The sequence below is a fragment of the Myotis myotis genome, unplaced genomic scaffold, assembly GCF_014108235.1.
Source record: "Myotis myotis isolate mMyoMyo1 unplaced genomic scaffold, mMyoMyo1.p scaffold_m19_p_16, whole genome shotgun sequence".
NCBI lineage: Eukaryota > Metazoa > Chordata > Mammalia > Chiroptera > Vespertilionidae > Myotis > Myotis myotis.
The window spans coordinates 7,183,785-7,207,725 of NW_023416320.1; the positions used below are offsets into that span (position 1 = coordinate 7,183,785).

Here is a 23,941-nt window from a genome sequence, read left to right on the forward strand (position 1 = left end):
GTCATCTTTTCAGATCAAAGAAAAATATTTTTTTCTCTTTTTAAATTTCCATGAGGCCCTGGCCTGTGTTCCTTAATGGTTAGGGACATATATAATACTTTCAACAATAAAGATTTTAAAAAATAAAAATAAATGTAACAACATAACAAACTAAAGCCCAGGATTACTGTCCTTTTGATGGAGTCATTTGATTTAGAATTCTTTATGTTTCATATTGGTATCAGTTTCCTCTTCATCAGAGATTGCTTGTTTTTTCCTTAGTACTTCATTTCTCCGACAAAGTATCTCTCCGATTCATCTTTATCTACATTTTTTTTTATGTTTGCTACATTTTAATTAGTTTTCATTTGGGTGAGTGCTTGATATATGGTACAATCATTTCATCTTATTTCATATTTCATTATGAGTGTTTCTCAAGTGTTACCTCCAGTTTATCTCTTTATGTCTCCGAGAGAATAAGCTAAAAAAATAATTAAAAAGGAAAGCCACAGCTTTTTTTATCCACTCATATACTGATGGGCACTTGGACTGCTTCTAGATCTTAGTAAAAAAGCTGTGGTACATTTATACCATGGAATACTATGCAGCTATAAAAAAGAAGGCTCTCTTACCTTTTGCGATAGCATGAATGGCCCTGGGGATTATTATGCTAAGTGAAGTAAGCCAGAGAAAGACAAATATCACACGATCTCACTTATACATGGGATCAAATAGACAAAGTAAACTGATGAACAAAATAGGTCCAGAGGCACGGATGCATGGAACAAACTGCCAGATCTCAGATGGAGATGGGTAGAGATTAACCAAAGAACTTACATGCATTATGCATGGCCCATGGACACAGAATATAGTGTAGTGAAGGCCTGGGGGGGACAGGGGTTGGTGTAGAGGGGAAAGAGGTCAGAAGAAGATATTCACCAATGATACATCAAATAATAGGGTTAATATCCAACATTTATGAAGAGCGCATACAACTCAGCACCAAAAACACAAACAAACAATCCAATTAAAATACAGGCAGAGGACTTGAATAGACACATCTCCAAAGAGGACATATAGATGGTCAATAGACATATGAAAAGATGTTTAATGTCACTAAAATAATCAGAGAAATGCAAATTAAAACCACAATGAGAACCATCTCACACCTGTCAGAGTGGCTATCAGCAACAAATCAACAATCAAGTTTTGGTGAGTTTGTGGGGAAAAAGGAGAACCCTTGTGCCCTGTTCATGGTTTGCAAATTGGTACACTATGGAAAACATCATGGAGCTTCCTCAAAAAACTAAAAATGGAACTGCCTTATGACCAACAATTCTGCTTCTGGGTATGTATCTGAAGAAAACCAAAATACCAAATTTCAAAGACTATCTACACCCCTATGTTTACTGCAATGTCATTTATGATAGCCAAGATAAAGAAGCAACCCATGTTCTCATCAATAGATAAGTGGTACATGTATACACTGGAATGTTATCCAACCATAAAAAAAAGAATGAAATCTTAGGAAATATATAATCAATAATATTGTCCTACCTATGTAAGGTGCCAGGTGGGTACTGAAAATATCAGGGGGAGCACTTTGTAAAGTATATGCTTGTGTAACCACTACGCTTATACACCTTAAACCAGGGGGTGGGGGTGGGGGACCTTTTTTCTGCCAAGGGCTATTTGGATATTTATAACATCATTTGCTGGTCATACAAAATTATCAACTTAATAATTAGCCTGCTATATTTGGTCTAACATTTAATTAACTCACCTCGAATGCCTTGGCAGGGCCAGACCCACTGATTTCATGGGCCTTATACAGCCCGTGGGACAGAGGTTCTGCAAACCTACCTTCAACCCATACAAAATCATATTGATAGTACACTATAATTGAAAACTAAAAATTAAAAAAAGATGCAAAATAGTAAAATCTAACCTTTTGCGACAACGTGGATGGAGTTAGAGGGTATTATACTAGGTAAAATAAGTCAGACAGAGAACAATAAATGCCATATGATTTTACTTACATATGAGCTCTAAAGAAAAAAATAAATGAGCAAACTAAACAGAAACAGACTCAGAGATGTAGAGGACCAGTTGAGAGTTGCCAGTAGGGAGAGGCCTGGGGGCTGGGGTGGGTAAAGGGATTAAGAAGTGCAAATTGGGAGCTTCAAAACAGTGCTGGAGATTTGAAGCCCAGCATAGGGGATAGAGTCAACAATACTGTACTCACCCTGCATCGTGCCAGTGTTATCCAGGGGACCACTTTGAAAATTATAGAACTGTGACCTGAAATTAATATAAAATCAAGAACAAATAAAAAAAGCGGGGGGGGGGGGGGGAGAAAATGTCAGGGAAAATTTTTTATTTATCTGCGTGTTATTTTTTTCTTGGTTTACCATTTTGCATCCATACTACCAGTAAAATATTTGAGAGGTATCCTCCTCAAAATGGTGGACTTGGCACAGAGAATCAATATGTTTAAACAAGGTAATGTACTTCTTTCTGTAGATTCCCTACTGAAATATACACAGTGCAGTGAGGAACAACCTTCTCCGTGTTGGACTTCAAAAAAAAGAAAAGAAAAAAGACAACAAACAAACATGGAGGATAGCAGCCACGTCTGAATATTCTGCTTAGAGATTCAGTCTTCAAAGTCACCCTGTTGAATACTAATACTTAAGCTCTAATAAAAGCTGTCTCCACAAGGTCTCAAGATTCCCCTCACTGGTCTCTGAGCCTGCGTATCCAAGAGTGCCTGAATTTAAATCTATTTTGGCAGGCTATTTCAAACAGATGACATTCCTATTCCAACGATGGGCTTAAAAGATGCTCTAAATGGCCCAGAATTTGGGGAAAGATAACTGGGACTTTTCTCTATTGTTCTCGGGGGAAGCATAACTTTTTATCAGCAATAATCTACTCGGCACACAGAACGGGAATAAGTAAACTCCCCAAAGGACATTTATTAGGCAGCATAACATTGCAAGCATACTTAGCGCAGTATCAGTGACCTTTCTTTGATGTAAACAGTGAAGATGCTGTTTTCCTGGTGAAGGTGAAAAAGGACTTGGCTGCCAAAAAGCACCATGAGTCCATTGATGTAAAACTGGACTATAAATTATTGTGCTCTAATTTATAGCACAATAAATTCTGGACTATGGTCCTGCAGAATACTCGTATTCCCACATTGAAATATGGTGGGTTATTTTAGGAACATTAGGGAGTAGTTGTGAAAGTCACAAACTATAGGATGTAAGTCTAAATCTTACAGCTCCCCACATATTAACATAATTTTTGTTTTTTTAATCCCTCTGCGGTTCACTTCTTATCTGTAAAATCTATTACAAAGAATTTAACTAGATGTATTCTGCTCCTTGGAAGTTCATGGTTTTCAGCTAAGCAGTTAAAAAAATAAAGATATTTAAAAATGTAAGTTTAAAAACATATTATGCTGGAAAAAATGCTAATAGTCACAAATTTCACAGTGATTTTATTTAAAATTTGGATAGCAGAGGCAAGAGCCCTTTAGAGTCTTTCAGGATTTCTGAGTTCTTCGTTAGCAATTCTTCAAAAATTTCAGAAGTATTTTGGCCTTGGGTTGGATCTTCCATTTTTAAGATGAAAAAAATAAACCATAGAAATGTTATCTAACTTTTATGTTCACATATTTATTCAGCAGTAACGTCAGAACTCAGAGAACCCCTGGGTTTCCGGATATAGCACATTTATGAACGCTATAACCCACACTAGAATTTTTAAAGTGTAACTTTTTTCCTAATCCTTTTCTGCTAACACTTGAAATAAATTCAACTGCAGGTGCATTAGCAGCATGGACCTGGTGAGAGCGTACAGAACTACAAATTCTGAGGAAACTGTGAGGATCTGTATGAGATCCTACACTGTTTTTCTAGTAAGTTCTTTACTGCTTTATTAGAGTGAAAAAAAAAGTTATTTGCTGCTCTGCAGCATTTGGCCATGTGATGATTTGTGTTGCTTTGAAAAGGTAATTCTTAAATCAGGTATAAGCATGTTTTTTAAATTGATTTGAGAGAGAGAGAGAGAGAGAGAGAGAGAGAGAAACATGGATTAGTTGCTTCTTGTACACAACCCAACCAGGGATTGAACCCGCAACCTAGGTATGTGCCCTGACCTAGAATTGAACCTGCAACCTTTTTGTATACAAGAGGACACTCCAACCACCTGAACCACCCGACCAGGGCAAACATGTTTTTTGTGTGTGTGTGTTTTTTTTAAAGTTCTACCTGTCAATCAACTCAGAGATAAACATGAATATTCACTTGCCATTCGTTTGAAATCCCGAAATATGGACTGAGTGTAGCTCAAGTCTTATTGTTTTACAACATGTTTGTGAGAACATAATGAAAGAAATATTATTCATTTAATTTGGGAGAAGTGGCTGTCACAGCTTGGTGGGGCATGTGGCCTTTCTATGTACACAAAGATGCCCCGCCATCCACCCGCTTCGTAGCACTGGCATGTCACCTGGCCTGTGGCATCTCACATGCTCATGCTCTAACACTTGTGTTGGGGCCAAACCAACCAGTGTCAGCCAAAGCCAGAAAGCAGGTGGGGCTCGGGCTTGACAGAGACCGGAATGGCAGGCCGCATGCTTCTCCTAGTGCTGTCAGCAACCAGGGCTTGTTTGGAAATTCTATCTTCTGGTTACAGTAAACAAGACTTGATGGAGCATCCAGCAGAGAAGTGTTGTAACCTTTTCTACAAAAAGAAAATGCAGAAAACAATGTAAGCTATTAGTGAAGTGCAGAATAATTGCTCAAGTCACCTGTTTGCTGCTGAGCTCTAAGTACAAGGCAACACAAAGAAGGTAGCCTAATATCTCATGGCGTAACAAATAAAATAACATCATAAATATAGGACAGAAACCCCCACATTTCTAAAATTCAGAGAGTAAGCATTGGAGGGTATATTACCATAAATTGCATATTAAAACAACGTAGCTTTTGAATTTTGTACAAAAACTTCAAAGATGAATGTGTCATTTTTTTGTAGGAAAAGATTAAATTATAACCTAGCATAATGATTACCTTTATGTGTCATCATTTTGTGAGCGATTAGTATTAAAAAAAACAAACCACTAGACTCTAATCCCCGGCTCTACCTTCCTGGTTATTTATAACCAAGATTCAGGTTACGCAGTGCTAATGTTCCCGGAGAAGAACGTGCCCATCTCCCCCAGTTGCTGCTGGGGATGGAGTCCTTGTAAATTTCCAGATAAAAGGAATTTTCTGAGACTCACACAAGAGAACAAATGATTTTTATTTGTGTGGCATTAAATCCCTGCATTTCCAGAGTCCCATTTCCCTTAGTCCAGTCATAGAAGCTGGGGTGTCAGTGGAGCTAAAGTCAGAGCCAGTGTCCAGAGTTGCCTTCCCATGTTGGAGCCCGGTCCAGTGAGGCACCGGGCTAGCGGCAGCCCATTAGTCCACGGTGTGTGGAGTCTGCATGGCCAACGGGCCATACGGGTGAACGCAAGGAAGAGGAGCAAAAGGGCCCCACGGGCCAGGCGTTAAACACAGTGCTCCAAGAGAGTGAGCTTTGTTTAGGGGATTATATTTTCCCAAATGTCCATGCCTTTGCAGTGGCCATGCCCATTCTGGCCAATGACCTCTGCTCCTAGGTGTGACTGACAGTTAGCACCTTCCCTGCGTCACCCTAACTTTACTGGGCATGCGTCTATCTTCCTTTTGTTGGAGCCCTCCCCCCAGTCTTTTGCAGGGAGCATGCCTATAATGTCTAAACTTCCCTTGGCTCCTTTTCTGTTATTAATAACTAGCAATGGTATCAATAATAGAATGATTTTACAAACATTTTGTCCTTCTACAATTATGGTTCTAAATCAACCAATTATGCCAATTCAGCATCTTCAGTTCTCCGTGCTATCATTTGCAGTGTAATTATCTTTAGGGTACTTGAGTAGTTTTTATCTACAAGGTAGAAGATCTGCTCTGATTTTTATTAATGAGGCTTCCTTCCTTACTGCTGAAAGCTTGGGCTAGATGACAAAGATAAATGAGACTTTTATTGAGGGCAACAGGGATGGTATCATTCTTTTCTGTTTTCTTTGAAATGGAAACACATTTTCAGTGAATTTCAATTATAATGTTAAAAGAAGTGTTAAACTATAGATGAGAAGCCCTTTAAAACTTTTATAAAATGAACAGACGAGGGGAAAGCTTTTAATTTTCTTTTGATTCCCCACACTTGTTGCTAGATATTTGTGTATCTCTAAAATTTTCAGTCTACCTTATATGTGCAAAATATGGTAGAGATAAAAAATAATGTAATATACTAGTACATAATGTTACACATATTAGTCTCTGTTTCAAATAGAACAAAATATTCAAATATAATACCATAATAATTCTAATAAAAGCTATAAAGGATTAAAGGTGACACAGAAAGACTATATCTGATTGAGGAAATTATTTTTTAAAGCTTCATGGAGGAGGAAACATGTGCATGTCAGTAGAGTTTTGACAGGGAAAGAATGTGGAGAATATTTTAGGCAAAAGGAACAGCTTGAGGAAAAGATGTGAAGTGCCCAATGTGAGCTTGGAAATTAACCAGTGGGACAGTTTGTCACTTGAAAAAAGGCAGGAGAGGAGGATGAAATAACACTAAATGGGCTGGTTGGCTCAGGTCATGGGTGGTCTAGGATGTCAGGTTAAGGAATGTACTTAGTAGGCAATGGGAAACTTGAGGGTTGCTTGGGGTTGGAAAGTGATGTTCTGAGAATGGTTCTTTAAAAAGATTTAGCCTAGCTGGTGTGGTTCCATGGTTGGGTGTCAACCCATGTACCAAGAGGTCACTGGTTTGATTCCTGGTCAGGGCACATGCCCCGGTTGTGGGCTTGATGCCCAGTAGGGGGCATGCAGGAGGCAGCCAATCAATGTTTCTCTATCATCATTGATGTTTCTATTTTTCTCTCCCTCCCCCTTCCTCTCTCTCTAAAATAAATAAAAACATATCATAAAAAGATTTAATGGTCAGCTCTCTCCAGGAGAGGATACATTTGAATGTGGAGAGCGGTTAGATAATATTATAATTTCAGGCAGGAAATAGAGTAAAAGTCAGATCTGAGATCAAACTTAAGCCTTGTAAGAAAGTAGTTATGTAAATTGGACCATTTTGCTTAAGTTCCCTCATCTAGATGATCTTCAAGTTCTTTCAAACAATAGCATTCTATGATTCAAGGTCATAGAAAGCTTGGACTAGTCCAGTGGTCGGCAAACTCATTAGTCAACAGAGCCAAATATCAACAGTACAACGATTGAAATTTCTTTTGAGAGCCAAATTTTTTAAACAAACTATATAGGTAGGTGCATTGTTATTAACTTAATTAGGGTACTCCTAAGGCTTAGGAAGAGCCACACTCAAGGGGCCAAAGAGCTGCATGTGGCTCACGAGCTGCAGTTTGCCGACCACGGGACTAGTCCAATGAAAATAGGAATGGAAAGTTGAAAATGAACAGGAGGCATTTGAGCAGGCAGATTTTGTTTGCATTTCTTCATGGGGCCTGCACTGATATTTTAGGCTCCACAACTCTTCAATATAAAGGATGAAAACCTAGAACTGCAAATATTTCAGCATCTCTGGTCTCTACCCACTAAATTGGAGTAATATCTCTTAGTCATTATAATAATACAAAAGTCCCATATAGTTCCAAATCTTTCCTTGAGGATTATGACTACTGAGACTTCCCCCGTCTACCACTCCACACACAATAACTTTATAACTATGTGAGCCTATTTTAACTAATATTTGAATATAGTAGAAAACTGCAAGACTCTTAATGCCTTTGATAGCCATGGATAATTCATGAGAAAAAAATTCATGTTGGAAAAGATTATGTTTCATTTTAGACATATTGAATTTTAAGTACCAGTGGAATATTCGGATATCCTATTTGGACTTGGGTAGTGAGGAGAAAAGAGAAAGAAGAAAAAACAACAACAGCAACACAAGTTCAATAATTTGTCTCTTCAATCTTGAGAGAGAAAAAAAAATGGTTCTTGTTCAACTATTGAGATATTTATGAAATAAGAGGAAGTATTCTGTCCTCACTGGAATCTGCCTACTTGTTCCATTCTTATTAAAACACTAGAGGCCCGATGCACAAAATTTGTGCAAGGGGCTCTGCCCTCGCAGCCGTAGCGGCTTGCCTCGGCCCTCGCAGCCCTGGCTTCGTCTGGAAGGACATCAGGTCTAATTAGCATATTACGCTTTTATTATTATTGATACTTCAAATTTTCCTTTTGAACTTCCAAGAAACCAAAAGAAAATGACCATCTCTTGGGCATCAACATGTATCAGATGCCTGCTAAGCATTTTTCATATGTATTTTAAATTGTCCCTTTGTCTCAGGTTGAATACCTTGCTCAGTATGACATAGTTAAATAGCAGAAAAGGAAGACTCAAACTTAGTTCTGTTCATTTCCAAAACTGGGAATATTTTCACGGCAACAATGTGACAGTTAGATGATTTGAGTTTAAAAAATCCATTCTGACATGGAAATTGCTATTATCTATTCATGTACTCTCCTCCAAGGTCTCTGGAAGAACAATGCTGTAGGCAGTGACTGGTGGGATTTTCAGGCACCATGCGAGGCAGGTGAGTCACAAACCATTCATACCTAAGTCCCAACAGGGACTACAAGCCTCAGCTTGGACAAAGACAGGATGATTTAGATTTGTTCATTTCACTTGCAACACCTTCCCAATGGAAATGAATTCTTTTTGTGTGTGTTTTTAAATTTATTTTAATATATTTTTAGTAAATTATAGTTGACATACAATATTATATTAGTTTCAGGTGTACGACATAGTGATTTTACATTTATGGACCTTACAATGTGATCACCATGACAAGTCTAGTGACCATCTGCCACTGTACCAAGTTATGATGATATGATTGACTATATTCCCTGTGCTGTACATTACATCCTCAGGACTATTTACTTTATGACTGGAAATTTGTGCTTCGCCTATCTCTCCCCCTCGCTCCCCCTCACCACCCCACCCCCTCCCGGCAACCATCAGTTTGTTCTGTTTTGTTTGTTTTGATATTTTAGATTCCACATATAAGTAAAAATCATATGGTACTTGTTTTTGTCGGTTTGACTTATTTCACTCAGCATAATACTTTCTAGGTTCATCCACGTTGTTGTAAATGATAAGATTTTATTTTTTTATTGCTGAATAATATTTCACGAGTTAAAAAATAAGGATGTATTTGAAAGTGTTGCAATATTTTATGGAACCGGAAACCTTTTTTGGTGCACAATATGATGCTCAACCAACTGAGACATGCCGGCCAGGGCTAGGTTCTGACTCTTATTTACATCAGTCACCTAATGGCCAAAAGTTAGAAGTGCTTCCCAAATCTTTCTACCATGGACCCAGCCAGTTCCTGTAATAGGGCCACTCTATGCAGCCACGCCTGTAGAACCATAATTTGCTACACTTCCAGAAGCATAAAGTGTTTGGTGTCTTTAACAGGTGACTTTTATCAACAAAAACATTATTCACTAGTTACTTCCATTTTGAAAGTAACATTGACCTTATTAAAGGTACAAACTCATAAACCTAGTTCTTTCTTAATCTATTAAGTTCACTTTTATATCATCTTTTGATTTTAATGATCAGTGTTTGTACGCCCTTTATTAATTCTCTTATTATCCCTTCCTGGGAATTATTTTGGTATAAATATCACTTCTTAAATGCCAACCTTAATTTGAACATTCAAAAATTAATCTTATTGCTTAATAAATTGTGTTAAACTAATTATTTTGTTCAATCATTGGCTCTTATGCATTCCATTGGTTCTTATATTTCAGTGTTTTGATTTTTTATATACTGTTCAATTTTGTGTTGTGTTAATTCTAACTAGATATTTGAGATATCTTTTTTAATAGTTCCCATATAGTGGTATTTTATTTTTAACTGAAATCTATTTTTCCATATTGAATGAATAATTTTGTCTGTATTATTCTTACTTTGGAAATTTTTTAATCTGTTGCCTAATAAAATGGTCAAAGTTTTGACTTTTCTATAAATACATGAAAGACAGATGTCTACTTTTCATATAGAATATTAATTTAATATATGCTAAATAGATCCACTACAATAATTATATTAATGGAACTTTCCAATGCCTAATTTGATTTATTTGAACTGTCATAAACTGATAAGCAGTGAATTAAAATTTTCTTTACTTAAAAATAATCACTGTTAAGAGGGCTTTCATAACTTGAGCAATTCACCTTAACCATTTGAGCTGCCTTTATAAATTCAGAAATTTTAAAAAGTATTTCACACTTTTTGACTAAGAAATAAAATTTACCCAAGTAGTTAAATAATACTTTCACAACCAGTACATTAAATTTATGGATATGGTGAGTCTTACGTTATCTTAAATGTTACAGTACTCTTTGATACATCAGACTCCATAACTTTCAAATAAAAACAGCAACCAAAATCCATCATTCAATCACATGCTTAAATTGAAATCTTTTAAATAACTTACTAAGTTAAATTCTCTTTTATATTATTACAAGTTCTTAAGTTATCAAGAATGCCTAGGTAATTCCTTATCACAAAATATTAAATTTATGAATTCTATTTGGTTCACTATGTCTCAATTTAACTTTACATTTTCCCCAGGATTAAAAAAAATCCCTCAAGAAACCAGTTATGTCTGTCTAAATCATTTGGAGTTCCCTTTCAAGACAAATACTTAGAATTGCCTTCCTAGTTAATCAGGGTTGTTTCTCAACCACAGATTGTGGCCTGTGTGAGAGCTGAAGATGCAGACATCTGGGAACATTATTCTCAAGGTCATTAAGGACAGATAGAGCTGCAAATGAAGTGGTATCTGGCTTTGGGTCTACAGTAAAATGACACTTCACTAAATTCCTCCTTTCATTTAAAGAATTTGGCAGCCCACCCTTAAATTAGCTAACTTTCTTCATATGGCAGCGTTGTTGTTGTGTTGTTGCTTTTTATTATTTCCTTGGCTCTTTTAAGATATTAAGTGACATCAGAGTGGATTTTGCATTTTTTTCTTCTACTTTTCTGGCTCCATATCACACTTTCTAAGATCACTCTAGCATTCAAATGACAATACCAAATGGTGAAATGTTGTCTAAGCAAAGTGTAAAAGGAAAATCTGCCCTCATTTTGTATTCTTCTAATATGTCAATAAACCTGTTATGCATTATGCTCTGTTGAAAGTTAATGCATCTTGAGAATGTTATTGCGAACAAAACGCAGTTCTTGTCCTCAAGTAATATACATCAAGTTAGGGGAAAAGACAAGCAAAGAAAAATTTGAAAGCCCCGTGAAAGGGCTGGCTCTGGAATTAATGGAAGAGGACTGAATTATTTTCTTGAAACTATTAAGAAAATGTTTCCAGAAAAAAACACTTTCGATTGCAGCATTGACTTTTAAATCACTTTAATGCTTTCTTTCAGAGTCATGCTGAACAGTGGATATCAGAGTGCAGCCCCAGACTGGAAAGAGCATGACCTAGACATTTGTTAAATATACCAACTCATCGTTTCAGATCTATTGAAACAGAAACTCTTGGGCGGAGCCCTGAAATATGGGTTTAGCAAGCCCTCCAGGTGATTCCGAGGCACATGGAAATTTGAGTTCTAGAATAACACTAGGTAACGTTGATCTCAAGTTATGTTCCAAAACGACCATGTTCCAAAATGAAAATATATATGGGATGTAAACTGTGAAGACTTACAGAGGCTACTAAATTGGGTTTTGGATACTGAACTGCACTGGAAACGAATGTTTGAACAAATGGTGCCAGATGTCTCAAATGATAACTGGTCAAATATTTTGCATTGAAGTGATTCTGAACCTGATGACTGTGGATGATCTGTAGCAGTACTATCAGCAAAACGGTGAAAATCTGAGTTAGGCACTTTATAGCAAGTTTAGTTCCTGAAAGCACAGAGTAAAAAGAAAACAGACAAAATATTACCAATTTGGGGGATGTTTTTCTGTTGGGAAAAAATAAGTAGGGTAGGATGAGCAAGCTTTCAACAGGACAGTGACTCTTCCAGTGCAAAATCACTTTAGACTAACCCCCACTTTTAATCGCTGAAATATGCTGTGTGAACAAAAGCACCAAAGGAACAAAAAGAAAGCAAAAGATGGACAAAATTCTGACCTTCTCATCTTCTGCCATATTTAACAAATTCCAAGTTCATCAAGATCAAGATCCTTAATAGAGCATTTCCTCTCCCTGTCATCCCCACAGAACCATCAATATAATAATAATAATAATAATAATAATAAATAGTTGAAAAATGTGGCATAAGAAACCAAATCAAATGAAAGAAATAACTTGCTCCCTGCCCCGCAACAACAACAGATCCAAGATGGTCATTTAGAGTCCCAATAATTTTCCTAGCTAATGCCCCAGATTAAGGATAGAACAGGGATTAGGCAAGTCTGCATTGAGTCAGTGAGCTGAACAAGTTCTGGGGATTGAATGTAAAGTGCGGTGACTATGGTTTGTAAAACAGTTGACGTTTGAACAATGTGGGGGTTGGGTCCTCAAACTCCCTTAGTGGAAAATCCGCCTGTAAGTTTTGTGCAATACTTGAGCTCACTGCAATAGCAACAGGAGGAAGCTACAGAATTATTACAGTATTATTACAGTATGTACTATGGTTAATTCTATGCATTTATGATTTAATACTGCATCTTTGTATTTGTTTACATTTCTCTTGACTCCAAATGGCACCATGCACTATCCTTAAGTGTTTGCATATGTTTTGATAAATGTTAGCATTTTATACTTGACTTGTATATAGGTTACCATAGCAAATGATAAAATAGACTAGTATCTACACATACTTTATGCATTCATGACATACCTAACATATTCTTAATTTTTAAAAAGAGTTCTAGGCTATATGGTTTGTGTGTAAGTTTTTTCAAATTGTAGCAAATCTCCAAAAATTTTTCAGCATATTTATTGAAACAATCCACATATAAGTGGACAGTTGGGTTTAAACCCATGTTGTTCATAGGTAAACTGTACTTTATTATATACTTGAAAGTTAAGAGAGTAGATCCTAAATGTTATCACCACACACACCCAAAATGGTAGTTATGCAAGGAGATAGACATGTTAACTAACATTATTGTGGTAATAATTTTATAATATATATGTGTGCATTACATCATCATGTTGCATACCTTAAACCTACATGTCATATTTCCATAACCTATAATAATAAAAGTGTAATATGCTAATTAGACCAGACGGCCGAACAGCAGAACAACCGTCTGGACGATTCTCCAAACGACCTTCTGGACGACCTTCCAGAGGAAGCCAGGCACCACAGCTGTGAGGGCTGAGCCCCTTGCATGAATTTCATGCATTGGGCCTCTAGTATCTTAATAAAGCTGGAAAATTATTAGTATGACAACGTTTAAGTGAGATAGTTTTAATGTGATAAAATTTGAGATATTTAATTGTTACCAAAGTTTAGATTTTGGCTTTTGTGTGTATTTTATTGGGAAGTCTGGGACAGAATGTTAGATTTAGTGAATCAACTCTGGGTTGCCCTTTCATTAGGGTCTATGTTAGAGGGACCAGAAAATAATAGAGTAAAATTTTGTTTTAGCCTTGGAAGCACACGTAAGGAGCATTACAAAACTGGTTTATAAACCTTGCTTAGACGGCAGTTAAATTATTGTTTTCCAATCTAGTTGTAGCACATAGGCACACCCAAGTGCAACGAGATTTTTATCAGCCAACCAGAAAACCACTTCTATATCACGAACAGGAAATTCTCCACCTTCACATACTCAATCCTCAAAACAAGTATTAGATCAGCAGTTCTCAACCTGTGGGTCGCCAACCTGTGGGTCGCGACCCCTTTGGGGGTCGAACGACCCTTTCACAAGGGGTTGCCTAAGACCATCGGAAAACACATATGTAATTACATATTGTTTTTGTGATTAATCACTATGCTTTAATTATGTTCAATTTGTAACAATGAAAATACATCCTGCATATCAGATATTTACATTACGATTCATAACAGTAGTAACATTACAGTTATGAAGTAGCAACGAAAATAATTTTATGGTTGGGGGTCACCACAACATGAGGAACTATATGAAAGGGTCGCGGCATTAGGAAGGTTGAGAACCACTGTATTAGATAAATGTAACTTATTCGCATCTAATAGAACACACACAAGAGGTCATTGTATGTTTCAGTGTATACACAATAAATTATGACATGAACTGGAGGAAACACAGAAGTTATTCTTTAACAAGAAATGCTATCTCTATTTGAGTTCTAGTGCCTAATACACAGCTCTGTGATGAAACTTCCTTTGTTCCTGTGATATTTTAATAAATACCATAAGGGTAGACATTCAAATGAAAACATTTTGTGTGAAAAAGTTATTAAATGACATCTTATTGAAACATGTTTGAGGCAAGATGAAAAATATGTCCGATTTCTTCACAGGCATTTCTCATATGGAATTATTTTCCATAGAAAGTGGCCACTTCCTAAATAAAGCACCCCTTTGCCAGTTGGTCCTTTTCCTTGAATGGCTGGGCTACTTCAAATGTCACCACACCCTAAATAATGAATCTTTACAGCTTGCACAAGCTAATTCCCAGTGCAACCCGAGTTCCCAGCTCTTCACATCGTAAACTGAAAATTAACAGCAATTTTCCATTATGACACTGTGACTCCAACTGTGTTTATTATAAGTGTTTCAGAAAAAAAATACAGCATGATATGATTTCCCTATATATGTCTATTTTTTGACGTTTCAAGTACAACATTTTCAGACCCAATTATATAAATAAGATGATACTCAAACGGGGGGGGGGGTATTAATATATTTCATCTTCATGTTTAAGAAAGAAAAACCTCATGGCATAAACTTGAACTAGCACATTGTTTTCTTGATTTGCAGGGTTTGAAGAGACACTGACTGAATAGCTCTCCCTAAAGCAATATTTCGTGGAGTTTCTATAGGTCTGTGGAATTTCTGTAATGCAGCAAAGTAAGCCTTGCCTCAGGTTTAATGTCTTCTTTTTATTAGCAGACTACTGTGCACCTGCTGAAGACACCTGCACACTTGAACTTCGCATTTTAAGCCAAATTCAATCAAGTATGCATTAGCACATTGACTCACCACCAGTTACATTAAGGATTCAGGTTCAATTCATAAATTACGTAGCAAGATGGATGTCCCCTGTACCCTGCCTCCTTGTTGCTCTCCCAGTCTCACCACCCCATGCAGAGGATTATCTATCACAGTGGAGCAGTAGTTTGATCCTTACTGTCAAGTGGAATTAGGAGGTTAACTCTTGGAAGCAAATTCATAAGTCTCATAGCCTATTGATTGTTCATGAGAAATTTTATTTGTGATTATAAGTAGGCATATTTTCAGAAGTAAGTGTCCATCAATCACAAGGACATAAGCCTTCTGCATAACAATGTGGGGTTTTTTTTCCATTTGTAACAGCAGCTGCCAAATGTATTTCCTGGAGGTAACAGAAAAATACTGGAAGCCACTTTCATTTCTTCTATCTAAACTTGGGTTTATGGTTGTAGTTTCATGCTCTTTCAAAATATGTGTATTTAGCCGGCATGGCTCAGTGGTTGAGCATCGGACCTATGAACCAGGAGGTCACGGTTCAATTCCTCATCAGGGCACATGCCTGGGTTGTGGGCTCAATCCCTAGCGTGGGGCGTGCAGGAGGCAGCCAATTGAGGTTTCTCTCTCATCAATGTTTCTATCTCTCTCTCCCTCTCTCTCTCTCTCTCTCAAATCAGTAAAAGCAAACATTAAAAAATAAAGAAGATTTACAAGGACTTTGGCTCTAGGTCCATAGCTTTGTTTAAATCAGTTCAGGAACGAGGCTGTTTCCTTCATTCCTGATCTTCCTTTCTGCGCCTGTAAAAGGCCAGCTAATGGAGGTGTCTGTCACACACATCTCCTTGACATTTACTTCTCTGTAATATACACACATATTGCTTTGGTCATGATGCAATGCTGGAACTTTCTAATCTCTTCGGAGGAGAAAAGTAGCAACAGATTATATACTTGATAGGTTAATAAAGTCAAGTTTCAAAACCCGATTTTAGACGCATGATACAATCAGTTAGCAGAGAGAGGAGGACCAATAATGGAATTGAAATATCTGAGATCAGTCTATATTGATAATGATAATAGCTACTATTTACCAATGCTTACAAACCATATCTCCTGCAAGTTTACATGCATTGTCTTAACATAAACCTTAAATATCCCTATGAGAAAGATAGGATATCTGCATTTTACAGACAAGGCAAGCAGAACACAGGAAGGTTCATTGATTAGCAAATGTTCATTGATTAGCAAATGAGGGTTCATACGCATGCATCAGACTCCAGAACAACCTATATTCACTGGGATGCTGACTTTCTGATTACTTGCTCTAATTATTATAATGTTACCCTGTTTTCCACGTAGACCAAAAAAATGTAATTTTTTCCGAAAATGAAATGAAACAGATACGCAATGGTGCCACAATGTTTTCTTGGTAGGATTGTTGAAGAATTCAAATTTGGCAAGTAGAATTGAGATGAAAGGTCTGTCATTCTCCCTTAGATCATAAATTCTGGTGAGGAGTGGGGGAATGATTTAAGTTGGTCTTAAGTTGAGGTGAAAACTATTCTTTCCACTGAACAGGAAAATTCATAGCACTAAGAAAACTTGAAATAAAAAATTAAAGCAGTTTATTTAAAATTAAAAAAATAATACTGCACCATGTTAATATTTTTCAGCTTCTTTGTTTTATGTGATAAACATTTTAAAGGAGAAAATTCATCTAGTGATGAAGAGGAATCCATACAGATATTAAATCTTGTTGGAACCTAGCAACTTACAATAAGTAAATTCTGTATTGATTCTATCTACGTAATCAAGTAAAGAAAGAAGGTAAATCACATATAAATGAGGTCCTCCATATACAAAACACTTGGCAGTAGTAATGTTGAAAAAGATTTTTTTTTAAAAAATTTATGGTCAAAATATATGAGTGTAACAGAAATGTGTCTTCTGTTTTCTTTTTAAAAATTGTGCTTTAATTGCTTCTAAAAAATAGTAAAAAATGAAATAAACTCAACAGACTTTAAGTATGTATTGTTTTCTTTGAGAGATACAAAAAAACCCCCCAAAAACAAAAAATCACACACACACACACACACACACAAAAACCCTGAAATGTTTTGACTGAAGATGGCCATTTGAAAGGAATTTTTAAAATCTGCAACACCAGCACATGCCATGCATTTTTCACAGAGTAGGTGTTTGTTGGATGTTGACGTTTTTGGGAAACTTTCCTGAAAGCTTAAAGAAATTTACAAGTAGTATGTATCTATTTTGACATACACAAGATAGGTCTGAGAAGGATGAACCCAAGGAGTTTATGAGTAACCTGATTAATTTGCCTACACATTAAATGGCAGAACTGAGGTCAGGGTTTGCAGGAGCAAAATGCACTCCTGTGTTGTGACTGAAAGGTGCGCTTCACGACATGCCACGTGACTCTTCATAAAGAATGCTCGCCCACGTTATTGGACATGGCCTTCCACTGTTCTTACGAAGGCAGTGTTATAAGTATCTCCATTATACAGACTAAGATTTCTAACCACCCTGATGTCAAAATAGGGTCTTGAACCTCAGACAATTAAGACAGAGTGTTTTTCTCCACTGGAGTTTTTGTACAGTCCCTCAGTCCATCCCAAGCCTAATTTTTCTAGTGAGAAAAGTCATTTCTACCTTTACTTGGCATCATCTGCTCAAGCGTGAGCAGCAGTCTGTGTTCCGTGAAAAGCAAAGCAATTCAAAAAGCGAACTTTCCACAGTCTCATCCCGATCCCCTGAAGTCCTATGGTTTTAACTACCTTGGAGGCCAGACTTGCAGATTTGTTGTATCACCCAGGGATAGCTGTCTTTGGTCCGTTTCAGACCTTGGGGGTTGTCTCTAACCCCTTGCACCTGAGTGAGAGGCGAAAGCATCCTTTGCTCTGTGCATCCTGACTCTCCTCCTCCAGTAGCTCCCATGGTTGGGGCCCGGCCTGGAGACATGGGCCTGTGTTTGTTAGCTCCGTTCTGGCATGGTGATGCTCTTCAGAATCTTATTCGAGCAGGGAAGGCCAGTCATTTTCATGGTTAACTGGTAAAGAGCTCGTTGGTTTAGGGCACTCCGTGGGGGCGAGGAGGGGTAACACAATGGTGAATGTTTTTCTTCCCTTCCTGCTCATGGAGCATGTCCCCTGAACTGATGGAAACCATGTCTGCCCCTCCACATGGAGAGGATTTTAATCCTTTAATAACTTTACCAGGACCCATGAGCAGTGTCTTTTTTCTTTCTTTCTCTCTCTTTCTCTCTCTCTCTCTGCTTTTTTCATTGGTGCTGGTATTTTTTTTTTTTATTCTACCTGAGAATAGGAAAAACAGAAAAGAAAATGGCCCACAAAATATATGTGCACAGTAAGAATTATGACAAGGATGCTCTCCAAGATAAATAAGCCACAGGCCATTTCCTCTGAGAGTCCAGCTCTTGCTGTCATTCATTGGTAACTTAGGTCGACTTCTCTGAATGATTCATGAATCAGTGGCTTAAACGATAACTGATTTTTAAAAACCAAATGGCAAATGTCTACTACAGAAAAGCAACTTGGGTTTGTTTTTTTTTATAAGAAATTAAATTCTGAACCGAAGGATGCAGAAACTGTTCCCTAGAGAAATTCTTTCTTTTACCAAGTAGTTATTTAGATAACATGTTTATTTCAAAGCCTGTTCCTTACAGATTAAATTTGAATTTTCCTAGCTGGGAACTCTGTATCATTAACTGCTAGCTTAACACAATAAGAACATCATGGGGGGATAGTGAAGGCAAAACAGAAACATGTAAGATTGTAGTTCTTTCCCATTTCCCTCCTTTGGAGAAATAGAATGTTGAAGTGAATAGTTACTAGAGGTCATGGGTACAGTATTTTTCCTCCTTTAAGTTGGATGACTTTATTTTTAGTAAGGAAGCATCCTTAAGCTTTTTCTGGTGCTTCCCTCAAAGAAATAATTGGAATTACTCTCTTTTATTCAATAATGGGGAGTGACTTAAGGAGGATCAAGTGCTCACTACTCAAACTGGGCTCATCTCTTCTGTCGCTGAATCAGGAGGATGAGTTGCTGTGATCTATGTGTAATGCCTGTTTCTGAAACATGGTAGCTGAAATTCACATGCTGTAACTAGTTTACTACAAAATTAATTCATAACTAGCTTTGAAGAGGCAGTCAAGGAGTTAGAAAATCCACGATTTCAAAGAATTTAAGATTCTTGGATTTGTATATGGTGGGCATGGTTGAATTTTTTATATCACAGGTAGTGGAAGGCTTACATGAACCTTAACAGTTCATCATATTGTGATAGATTTTTACTATGGAGTGGTTACATTTCAAGGAACTAAATTTAAACATTTTATATGATATCAAGGTACGCCCCCAACTTTTAGCTCTCATCTCTCAGCTCTGGGCTTTCCTTGTGTCTACCTCTAACGCAGTCTGATAGGACATGTCTACAAATACTTCATGATCTTTGATTCATACAAGTTAAATATTCAATCGTGATATTTAAAGGCAAATATCAATGAGACTACAAGAATCAAACCAAGGTTTCTTAAATAGGTTGTCTCTAAATATGTAACCCTTTAAAAATGTTTAACTTGGATTGGTTTCAGGGGTTAGATGCTAGAAGTCCCACCGAGCCAGTCTAGTGTAGGGAATTGTTATAATGCAGGGGTCCTCAAACTATGGCCCGCGGGCCACATGCAAATACAAATATTGTATTTGTTCCCATTTTGTTTTTTTACTTCAAAATAAGATCTGTGCGGTGTGCATAGGAATTTGTTCATAGTTTTTTTTTAAACTATAGTCCAGCCCTCCAACGGTCTGAGGGACAGTGAACTGGCCCCCTGTTTAAAAAGTTTGAGGACCCCTGTTATAATGTCTTGACGCCTCTACTGTATGGCCAGACTGGAAATACAAGTAAAATTGGGGAACATTCATCCGTAATTACCAACTGAGGTTCAGCGAGGAGGCATATCAAGGAAAAACAGAAAATACCTGGAGACGGGTAGCGAGGACGAGGTTGTGAGGGGCTGACCCAGCTTCCATGGGGACAGGCCGAGAGTGAGGAGGGAGCCCTCCACTAAGAAGACAGAGGCCCAGGGCCCAGGTGGGCCCCACCGCCCGCAGCACCAGAGCCAAGACCCGGCCCATGGAACATCCAGCCATGAAAGGCAGCAGGGCTTCTGGCTGCCTGGGAATCTGGAACCTGTGGGAGATAAAGCCACAGGGTTGTTCTGTTGTTTGTTTGTTTGTCTGTTTGTCTGTTTGTTTAATACTTCTTTTTTAAAAAATATATTTTATCGATTTTTTTACAGAGAGGAAGGGAGAGGGATAGAGAGTTAGAAACATCGATGAGAGAGAAACATCCATCAGCTGCCTCCTGCACACCCCCTACTGGGTATGTGCCCGCAACCAAGGTACATGCCCTTGACCGGAATCAAACCTGGGACCCTTAAGTCCACAGGCTGGCACTCTATCCACAGAGCCAAACCAGTCAGTGCTATTTAATAATTATTGTTGAAAGTATTACATATGTCCCCTTTTTTCTCCCATTGACCCCTCCAGCCCTCCCCTGCCCCAGGCCCTCACCGCCCCATTGTCTGTGTCCAGGGGCCATGCATATGTGCATGCAAGGTCCTTGGTAGATTACCTCCTCCCCCCACCCACCCCCCACCCACCCAGCGCACAGGGTTTTCATTTGCAGCAGCTACCACCTGAGGCTTCAGCGGAGAGAGGGTTGGTGTGGACTGAGGTGCCTGAGGAGAGACTGGGGTAGGAAGCATTGGGGGGAGACGTGGAGACGATCCCACTCCCCATGCCCCCAAACCGAAACAGCCATTTTTCCCAAGAGGTGCTGGCCCCTTTCAGAAGCCACAGCCCAGGAAAAGGGAAAAACCCTGCTCTCGGGGATACAGCCAGCCCCGCCCTCAGGAGCCCCGCCCGCCACACCCTGCATCTTGACCTTTGCAGAGACTCATATCTATGAACATTTGTACTAGAAAGACTAAGTTATATGGTGTAAGCACATCCATGTGCCCTTAGCTCATGCTATGAACAGGGAAGATTTTGTTTAAGTAAAAAGTGTCATGCTTACTTTTTCACACTCTATTTGTTGGTTCCCCACCAAACCCCCAAAGGTCCTAACACATATGTAGAAGTATCTTTGATTTTTGTACTTAATGGATATTTTGATAATTGTGAAAATGTAGAATGAACACAATAGCCTGTGTTTTAGTATCTTGCAGAGAGTGAACTTTGAACCTGGCAGACGGTGCTACTGGTAAAGGAGTAGCTCTTCTCGGGATGCAAATCCCCCTTTAGCACAAGAATTATTGACCCGCAGATGTCTAATGGTTCCTTCGTGTCGTATATCCAGTCCACTGCCACCCGGGCATGCTTCGTTTTTGTGCCTTGGGGAGTTGAGCGAAGAACACTGATGGAAGCCCACTCCACAGCTAAATGCAATCATTAGGCCATGATTCTTGTTTCTCTGTCTCCCCAGCACCTTTCAGAGCACCCAGCTGTAATAATAATCAACACTGCACACACACATAATTGGATTCAGGTCACAATTCAAACCAACTGCTCTGGAATACCAACTCACAAGCATCACTAAACAAGGGAATGCTTATGTCTTTATTCTGCACAGAGGATACGGAGATGCTGAGCCTCAGCCCACGTGACCTCTAGTGCTTCTGAATACCAATGGTGTTCACTAGGCCAACAACTTCAGGAGAAAGAAGCCCAACCATTCAGCAATAGGAATCCTTAAAATAAACCCAGAGGTTCAGAGCTATGAATATGTTGATGTGCAGTTAATTCCAGTGGCATACAGTTAAGAAATCATGTTTCTTTGTGATTCAGCAACATAGTCACATGTGAGGCATTGTCTATAAATCACAGTTGTTTGCTGTTCCTGTTCATTGGTATTATCAAATCTATTAAAGGGTTACATGCTCTAGATACGTGAGCAGAAATATTGGTGATATTAGGAACGCCTGAAATCTGTGTTACTTCCAAACAATGGGCAGAACAAAGGATTTGCCTGGAGATTGCTGTGCTGTGTTACACAGCTCAAACCCAAGAAAGGCATCTGCTTGAGTCATCTCCTGCTCCCATCCATATCTATAAAAGCTTTGAATTGTAAGGTTAGTATGACAACAGGGTGTCATACTAAAGTGCTGTCCACATTGAACAATGGTCTTAAGCTCAATAATTCAGAGCGACTGACACCATAGTTAAGTAGAGTTTTAAACAACAGCCAATGAGTTGAATAGAACCTTTTGAGATACATATTTTGAAAACAGGTTTAACACCATTAACTTTGAATACAGATTCTTAGTTAATTTTATATGAATTTGAAAGACAAAGAAATGCCCCATTAGACAAGCCTGATTAAATTTCTCTTTGTTGTTCATGCTGGCAACGATGGAAATAGAATGACCAATGCCCTTTTTTAGTTACACAAAATAGACCCCATCTAATCCAACGAAGAGGACCGGGGATGCACAAAGATTCTGGTACATACCTTCTGACAATGGTTCGGTGAATGACATGTAAAGCCAGGATTTACAAATATCACCCACGTGAACACAGCGATGGCACTCAGGCTGAAAAATCCTGTACAAATCCAATAAGTGGTTTAAGATGTGCAAATAGTGGCTTCGGCGGGGAGTCAGGTATTAGACGCCACCTGGAGCATGTGCGAGAGAGTGTATCCATCAATGTGGCAGCTGGGCTGAAATTGTAAAGAGAGCTGCTTTTTATTATATTTGTTTTAATGCATACATTTTCCCTGTCACGGGCACCCCAGGAAAACTACTGAGCACAGAAATGAATGGTGCCCATTACCGGATATTCATACTTGTGACAACAGAAGAAAGAATCACAACACAACAGTAAACAAAAAATAAAAATAAAATTGATATACAAATTATTTTTAAGTTGCTGCAGTAGGAAAAATCTTGAAAACCAATGGGCAATATTTTAATAGGAGACGTGGGAAGGGAAGCAGCAGCACTTCCTATTTGATCATGAATATCCTTCTCCTGATACCATATGGACAGTCTCTATGGTGATTTTTAAAAGCAGGGTCACATTTTAAAATACATTTTGAACCTAAAGAGCAAAAAGTGGTTCTCTCTAATCTGAGGCTTAATGTAAAACTCTGAGTATGGAAAATGTTAGGAGCCTACGGTTGGCTCCAACCCATTTCCATGTTAGGAACAGAGACCACATTGCCTGCAGCCGTTCTGTAACTGCTGGGCGGACCCATCCGTGTGCAGACCTTTCTAGAATTTTATGTAGCTCACAACTGAATAGCAAATGCCAGTGACTGCCTAATTGTGCTTTCATGATGATGGTACAATATACATGACATACTATTAAGCTGATTTGGTAACAACATGGAAACAGCCGTAATAAAAGCTAATTATTAAAAAGGCAAAACAAGTCTTTGGTAACCAAAAGGAGGTCAGTGGTTGCTTGAAGTCTGGGGTGAGGATGACGTTGACTAGAAAGGGCAGGAGGGAAGTTTTGGGGGTAATAGAAATGTGCTCTATCTTCACTGTGACAGCAGGCATATAGGTATTTATCATAGTTCATTGGACTGTGCAATAAAAATGAATGTATTTCATTGTGTATAATTTATACCTCAATAAAGCCCTCACCCCCCCCCCTACTGTCTGTGCCCATTGGTTATGCTTATATGCATGCATACAAGTCCTTTG

General features: G+C 38.2%; 1 long non-coding RNA gene across 1 annotated transcript; it reads right to left on the reverse strand.

Moving 5' to 3' along the window:
* Nucleotides 1–1,829: 1,829 nt before the first annotated feature.
* Nucleotides 1,830–22,899, reverse strand: LOC118670610. The gene is made up of 3 exons (XR_004972404.1): nucleotides 22,741–22,899; nucleotides 20,208–20,418; nucleotides 1,830–4,731 (listed from the first exon to the last, which is right to left on the reverse strand). It is a non-coding gene; the product is annotated as an uncharacterized LOC118670610 (long non-coding RNA).
* Between the last annotated feature and the right edge of the window lie 1,042 nt (nucleotides 22,900–23,941).